Source organism: Camelina sativa, chromosome 12 (assembly GCF_030686135.1).
Source record: "Camelina sativa cultivar CO46 ecotype springtype chromosome 12, ASM3068613v1".
Classification (NCBI taxonomy): Eukaryota; Viridiplantae; Streptophyta; class Magnoliopsida; order Brassicales; family Brassicaceae; genus Camelina; species Camelina sativa.
This window is the reverse complement of record NC_141891.1, coordinates 22,665,549-22,671,492: the sequence shown is the minus strand read 5'-3', so window position 1 is coordinate 22,671,492 and position 5,944 is coordinate 22,665,549. Positions and strand designations below refer to the sequence as shown.

At 42.5% G+C, this 5,944-nt stretch overlaps 1 non-coding gene across 1 annotated transcript; it reads right to left on the bottom strand.

The window, feature by feature from the left end:
• Nucleotides 1-1,892: 1,892 nt before the first annotated feature.
• Nucleotides 1,893-1,999, bottom strand: LOC147930922 (small nucleolar RNA R71). Its single transcript, XR_015576718.1, has one exon. It is a non-coding gene; the product is annotated as a small nucleolar RNA R71 (small nucleolar RNA).
• Between the last annotated feature and the right edge of the window lie 3,945 nt (nucleotides 2,000-5,944).

Below are 5,944 nucleotides of genomic sequence, written 5' to 3'. Positions count from 1 at the left end.
TTCTGGGTTTTTGACTTTGTTCATCATGTATTGTTGTGAGTAGTTTGCTTAGGATCTTGAGGATGGGTTAGGATGGATTGATCTTGTGGTTTGTGTGATTTGGTCAAGCTTGATTGTTGTAGATCTCTTCTAGGCTAGATGTTCTTAATGCTGATCCTGAACTGAGAGGTTAGGATCTGATTTCAAGCTTCTTAGCATCACACCAATGTTTAAGAAGCATAGATAAGGCTAGATCTAGAGCTTACCATTAGGCTTGCTAAGAGATTAGAGGTCTTGATTGGTTTGAGATGTATTGCTTAATGCCTGCTTGTGTAGATTCTTTACTGTGTGAGAATAAGTCTAGAAATGCATAGGTTTGATTGTTTCTTGCCATGAGAGTGGAAGAATCTTGTCTTAGATTTATATGTCTAGAGGTTAGCTCAAAGTTTGCTTGAGATTTGTTGACCAAGTTAGATAACCACAATGATTAGTTCATCCCATGAATCCATCCTCAGGACCTTCTTTGTTTATTGATATCTTAGTCTTAATCCTGTTGCTTGCTTGTTGTTTGATTAGTTCTTGTGTTGCTCTGTTTTTCTAGCATTGCTCTGTTTTCCGGATTATTCTAGCTCGACCCTGTACTCGACCAACACTCGGTCGAGTGCTTGCTCGAGTTTATCCCCAAAATTCTTGTTTATGATTTGTGATTGTCCTGTTTCATTCCTGTTTCATTTTAGTTGCATTCATTTAGTTTTCAGTTCATTACCTGTCTTGCATTAGTTCATTTAGTAGTAGTTCCTACTTATGTTCTTGCTTCATTACTGTTACAATCATTCAGTTTCATTTGCATCTAGTTCTTAGTTCTTATAGTTTATTTTCTGCATTTTACATTTCCATCTTAGGATTGTTAGTGACAAACAATCTTCACATTTGTCTTAACTTAGATTCATATGCATATCTTAATTGTTCACAAACACTCATTTAGGATTGATACCTCTTATACTGCAACAGCATAAGGGGAATTGAAACACCCATCCATCATTCCATTCATATCTCACCATTGCATACATTCATTCATCACACACCATACCAACAATATCTTGTTTCAATTTGGCGCCGTTGCCCATTTGAGTATGTTTTTGTGACATTTAGGATCCATATTAGTCTAAGATTAAGTTCGTTTATACACTTGAATCTTCTGTTGTTGGGTTGAAGTTCCATTTCAGGTACCACTCGACCAGTCACTCGACCACCACTCGACCGAGCAGTGATCGAGCACTTGATCGAGCCAGAAGCCGTGTACATTTGGACACCACTTCCCAGTCGACTTGACCCCCCAGACGAGCCTGAGCTCAATTGTAAACCTGTTCGAGTCTGTACTCGCGTTTGTTGATGCACACAAGGTCTAAGGGGAAAGATAATCTTCAAAGGCCTATTGACAACATACATAGGAAGCCAAAGGGTTTGGGAAATCAGAGAAGAAGGGTAGTTCAAGTTCAGCAAGAGGATTCAGTGATCATGGAGCAACAAGCTAACCATGAGCAGAGACCTAGGCACATTGGTGCTGGAGATGCACCCAACACCCACAACCAAAGGCTGGAATTGTGCCTCCAACAGTGCCAAACAACAACTTTGAGATCAAGAGTGGATTGATCTCCATGATTCAAGCTAACAAGTTCCATGGGTTGCCAATGGAGGATCCACTAGATCACCTTGATGAGTTTGACATAATATGTGGTCTTACAAAGATCAATGGAGTGAGTGAAGATGGATTCAAGTTGAGGCTCTTCCCATTCTAACTTGGAGATAAGGCATACCTTTGGGAGAAGACTCTTCCTACTGGAGCAATAACCACATGGGATGCTTGCAAGAAGGCTTTCTTAGCCAAATTCTTCTCCAATGCAAGGACTGCTAGGTATAGGAATGAGATTTCTGGGTTTGCTCAAAGAAACAATGAAAGCTTTTGTGAAGCATGGGAGAGGTTCAAAGGATTTCAGACTCAATGTCCTCATCATGGCTTCAGTAATGAGTCACTCTTGAATACATTGTATAGAGGAGTACTTCCCAAGATAAGGATGTTGCTTGACACAGCTTCTAATGGCAATTTCCTCAACAAGAATGTGGAAGAAGGCTGGGAATTAGTTGAGAATCTTGCTCAGTCAGATGGTAACTATAATGAGGACTATGTCAGAACCATAAGGAGTTGCTCAACTGATCAAGAGGACAAGTACAAGAAGGACTTGAAGATGGTCAATGAGAAGCTTGACAAGATCCTTCTTAGCCAACAAAAGTCTATTCACTTCATTGGTGAAGAAGAGGTTCCAGCTCAAGAGGGGGAGACTGAATTTGCTGAGTTGTGCTACATGCAAAACCAGGGAGGATTCAAAGGCTACAACCAAGGAGGTTTCAAGAACAACAATCTCTCTTATAGGAGTACCAATGTGGCCAACCCTCAAGACCAAGTCTATCCACCTCAACAGCCTCAACAGCAACAAAACTACATCCCCAAACAACAACATCAAGTGTTCCAACCTCAGTTGTGTCCCCCACCAGGGTTTCAGACTAACCAAGACCAAGAAAAAGACTTAAGAGCAATGATGCAACAATTGTTGATTGGGCAAACACAAGGAAAGATTGAGGAAGCCAAGCAGTTTGCTGAGTTGAACCAAAGATAAACATCACAGTACAATGATCTGAATATGAAGTTTGAGGGTCTCAATTCAAGAGTGAAGTATATGGAGAGTAACATAGTCTCTACTTCAGCTCCAAAACCCAACCAACTCCCTGGAAAAGCTGTCCAAAATCCAAGGGAGTTCACAGCCAAAGCCATTCAATTTCAAGAGGAAGAAGTCACTGAGGACAGTGAAGTCCAAGTTTGGGGGAATTCATTAGTTACTGAAGCCCAAGTGACGTTTGTGCAAAGCAACAGGAGCTCGCATACGAACTCGACTAGGAACTCGAGCAGCCACTCGACCGAGTGCATGCTCGAGTGGTCGATCGAGCTGGAGACTCCGAAGCTGTCAAGCCTACTAAGTACATTCCTCCTGCCTACAAGCCTCCATTACCATTCCCTGGGCGTTTCAAAGCACAGAAAATTAAGGAGCTTAGGGAAATCATTGAGAAAAAGGAGATGTTGGCTAAGCAACAAGAGGAAGAAAGGGTTTTGAAGGAAGAAGCTTTGGTTGAGAAAAAGGAACAAGTGTCAGCCATTCAAGAGATCATCATAGCTTACCAAGAAGAGGAGAGAGGACCTGCCTTGGAACAGTATGAACCATATCCTCTCTATAGAAATTTTTTGCTTGATTTGTCAAGGAAGAAGGCTCAAGCTCAAGATGAGAAAGATCTTGAGAACCTTGGAGGAGTGATAATCCCACTTAAGCTTAAGGATCCAGGGCCATTCTATCTGCCTTGCACCATCAGTTACCTTCACTACAATCAATGCCTTTGTGATTTGGGAGCTTCAACAAGTGTGATGCCATAATCCATAGCTCAAAAGCTTGGGAGAACTAATTTCAAATCCACTAACCTCCATGTGTGCCTAGCTGATGGGACAAATAAAGAGGTAGTTGGAAGGTTGGAGAATGTCCCACTCAAGATAGGGAAGGCAAGGGTTCACACTGATTTTGTGGTCATAGAGATGGACAAGGAGCCTGGAGATCCAATCTTATTAGGGAGACCATTCTTAGCCACTGTTGGAGCAGTTATTGATGTCAAGGAAGGTCTTGTGACCTTGAACATTGCTGAGGATACAGTCATGAAGTTCAACATCTATAACCCAACCAACCTTCCTACCATTGATGATCAACCCTTCACTATCAAGGAGAGAGTTGATCATGAGGTTTTCAAGGATGAAGGAGATCCTAAGGCTGAGCTCCCACTTCAAGAGGATTCTGTGGAGAAGCTTAAGAGGTCAGTTCAAGAGCTGTCTAGTATGGTTGAGGATCTCCAAGTTTAGCTGAACAAGAGTTCTTTGAGGAAAGCAAGACCTAGGCTCAAAATCAAGAAGAAGTATGGTTTATGTGCTAAGGGTGAGGTGATCAAGGATCAACTTCACAGTGACCAAGAGGTTCCAGGGAGGATTTCATCACCTCCTTGGTATCTAGATCAAGTCTAAAAAGAAACCAAAGTCAAGCTTAGTGACTTTAAACAAGCTCACTATGGAGGAAGTCCCTAAGGTATCCTTTGTAAATATGCTTTAATTTCTTAGTAGTTTTGATGTGTTTTCTTTTATGTTTTTGTTGGATAGGCCTTTTAGTGAGAATGTAGTTGGTTAAGGAGAGATGTGGACTTGGAGAAGAAGACTCGCAGGCCCACTCGACCAGGCAACGAGAGGTACTCGGCTGAGCTGGATACTAATTGAGGCCCATTCGATTCCCATTCTTCTAGAATGATCGAGTGGAGGGAAGAACAAGGAGAAAAATTTTGAAATTTCAAAATTGGTCAAGGAGCTCGACCACGTGCTGGTCGAGTGTGGGGTTGAGTGGCAGCCAAAAGTAAGTCAAAGATTCCCAATTCAAATTTGAATGGTATGGACGCTCCACCCTTGTCTCCTTGTCCCCTTAGCTTCTTTATATAGTCCTTGCACGATCCTATACTTCTCACATTCTCTCATTTGCTCAAAACATTTAAATTCAAGCTTTAAAATCTCTTTCAAAGTTCATCTCTTGCTCAAGCTTTGTTCTTTCAAGTTTTTGGGTCACTAACCTATTAACTTTGAGCTTTGAGTCTATTTCCTTCAGTTTCTTTTGAAAATGTCTTCCAAGATAACCAAGAAGTCTCACCAAACCGCTGCAAGCTCCATGGAACGTCGTGATGCTAACCTTGAATCAAGAGGTGAAGCTGGGAGAGTCACTCGACGGACCACTTGATCGACCACTCGACCGAGTGGCGGTTCGAGCAGCCGGTCGAGCCAGGTGCCGCGTCCAAGGAGAGAGCTAGTTGTGGAAGATCCTGAGAGGACCGAAAGTGAGGAGGAAAGAGAGCCTACTCTCAATGAGTTTATGAGGAGAAGAAAGGCCAAGGGGAAGAGGCTAGCTGTTGAAGTTGAGCAAGAGGAGAGTGATGAGAGTGAGGAAGAAAGTGAAGAAGAAGAATTGATGGATGATGGAGAAGCTGAGTCTTGTGGGCTGTCAAAGAGGCAGCTTTATGATGCTTTCATGAGGATGGAGTTCCTGGGAACTAGATATCCTCACAAGGAGACCATGGAGAAGCTTGCTATTGATGAGGATGTGGAATATCTCTTTGAGAAGAAAAATCTCACCAAGTTTATGGGGCTTTGCATGGAGGGCTACAAAGAGGAGAGTTGTGAGTTCCTTGCCACTGTCAAGCTGCATACATATGCAAGGAAAGACCCTGAGGTTGGAGCTGGCCACATTTCCTTTACTATCAAAGGAAAGAAGCATGAGCTTTCAATGAAAAAGATAGTCAATGTGTTTGGTTTTGAGGTTGGGAGCAATAGGAGTTTGATGGTTCCAAGAGAAGAGTTGTATGCTGTGTGGGAAACCATTGGAGACAACAAGCTCTACTCATCCTCCAACTCCAAGAGCTCAAGGATAAGGAGCCCAGTCCTAAGGTACTTCCACAAAGCTCTTGCCAACACCTTCTTTGCAAGGAAGGAAACTGGGAACATCAATGAGGGAGAGTTAAAGATGATTTATTTGGCTCTTAATGGAGTGATCTTTCAAGCAAGGAATGGTGCCATCACTCTTGGGAGCACAGTGGAGACTGATCTAGGAATGGTGCTCATTGACCACATGATTCAATTGAGAAGTTGGATAGGAAAGTTGGAGAACAAAGGGTCAAGAGGAGCACTTACCATTGGAGGCATCATCACTCAGATCATTCAAGCTGCTAGAGTTCCATTTAGAGGAGAAAGTGTTTCACCAAGATGGGTTGACTCAAGCTACCTCACTTCTACTCTCATCCTAGCCAAGGAGATGCATCAAGGGAACCACATCTTCAACTT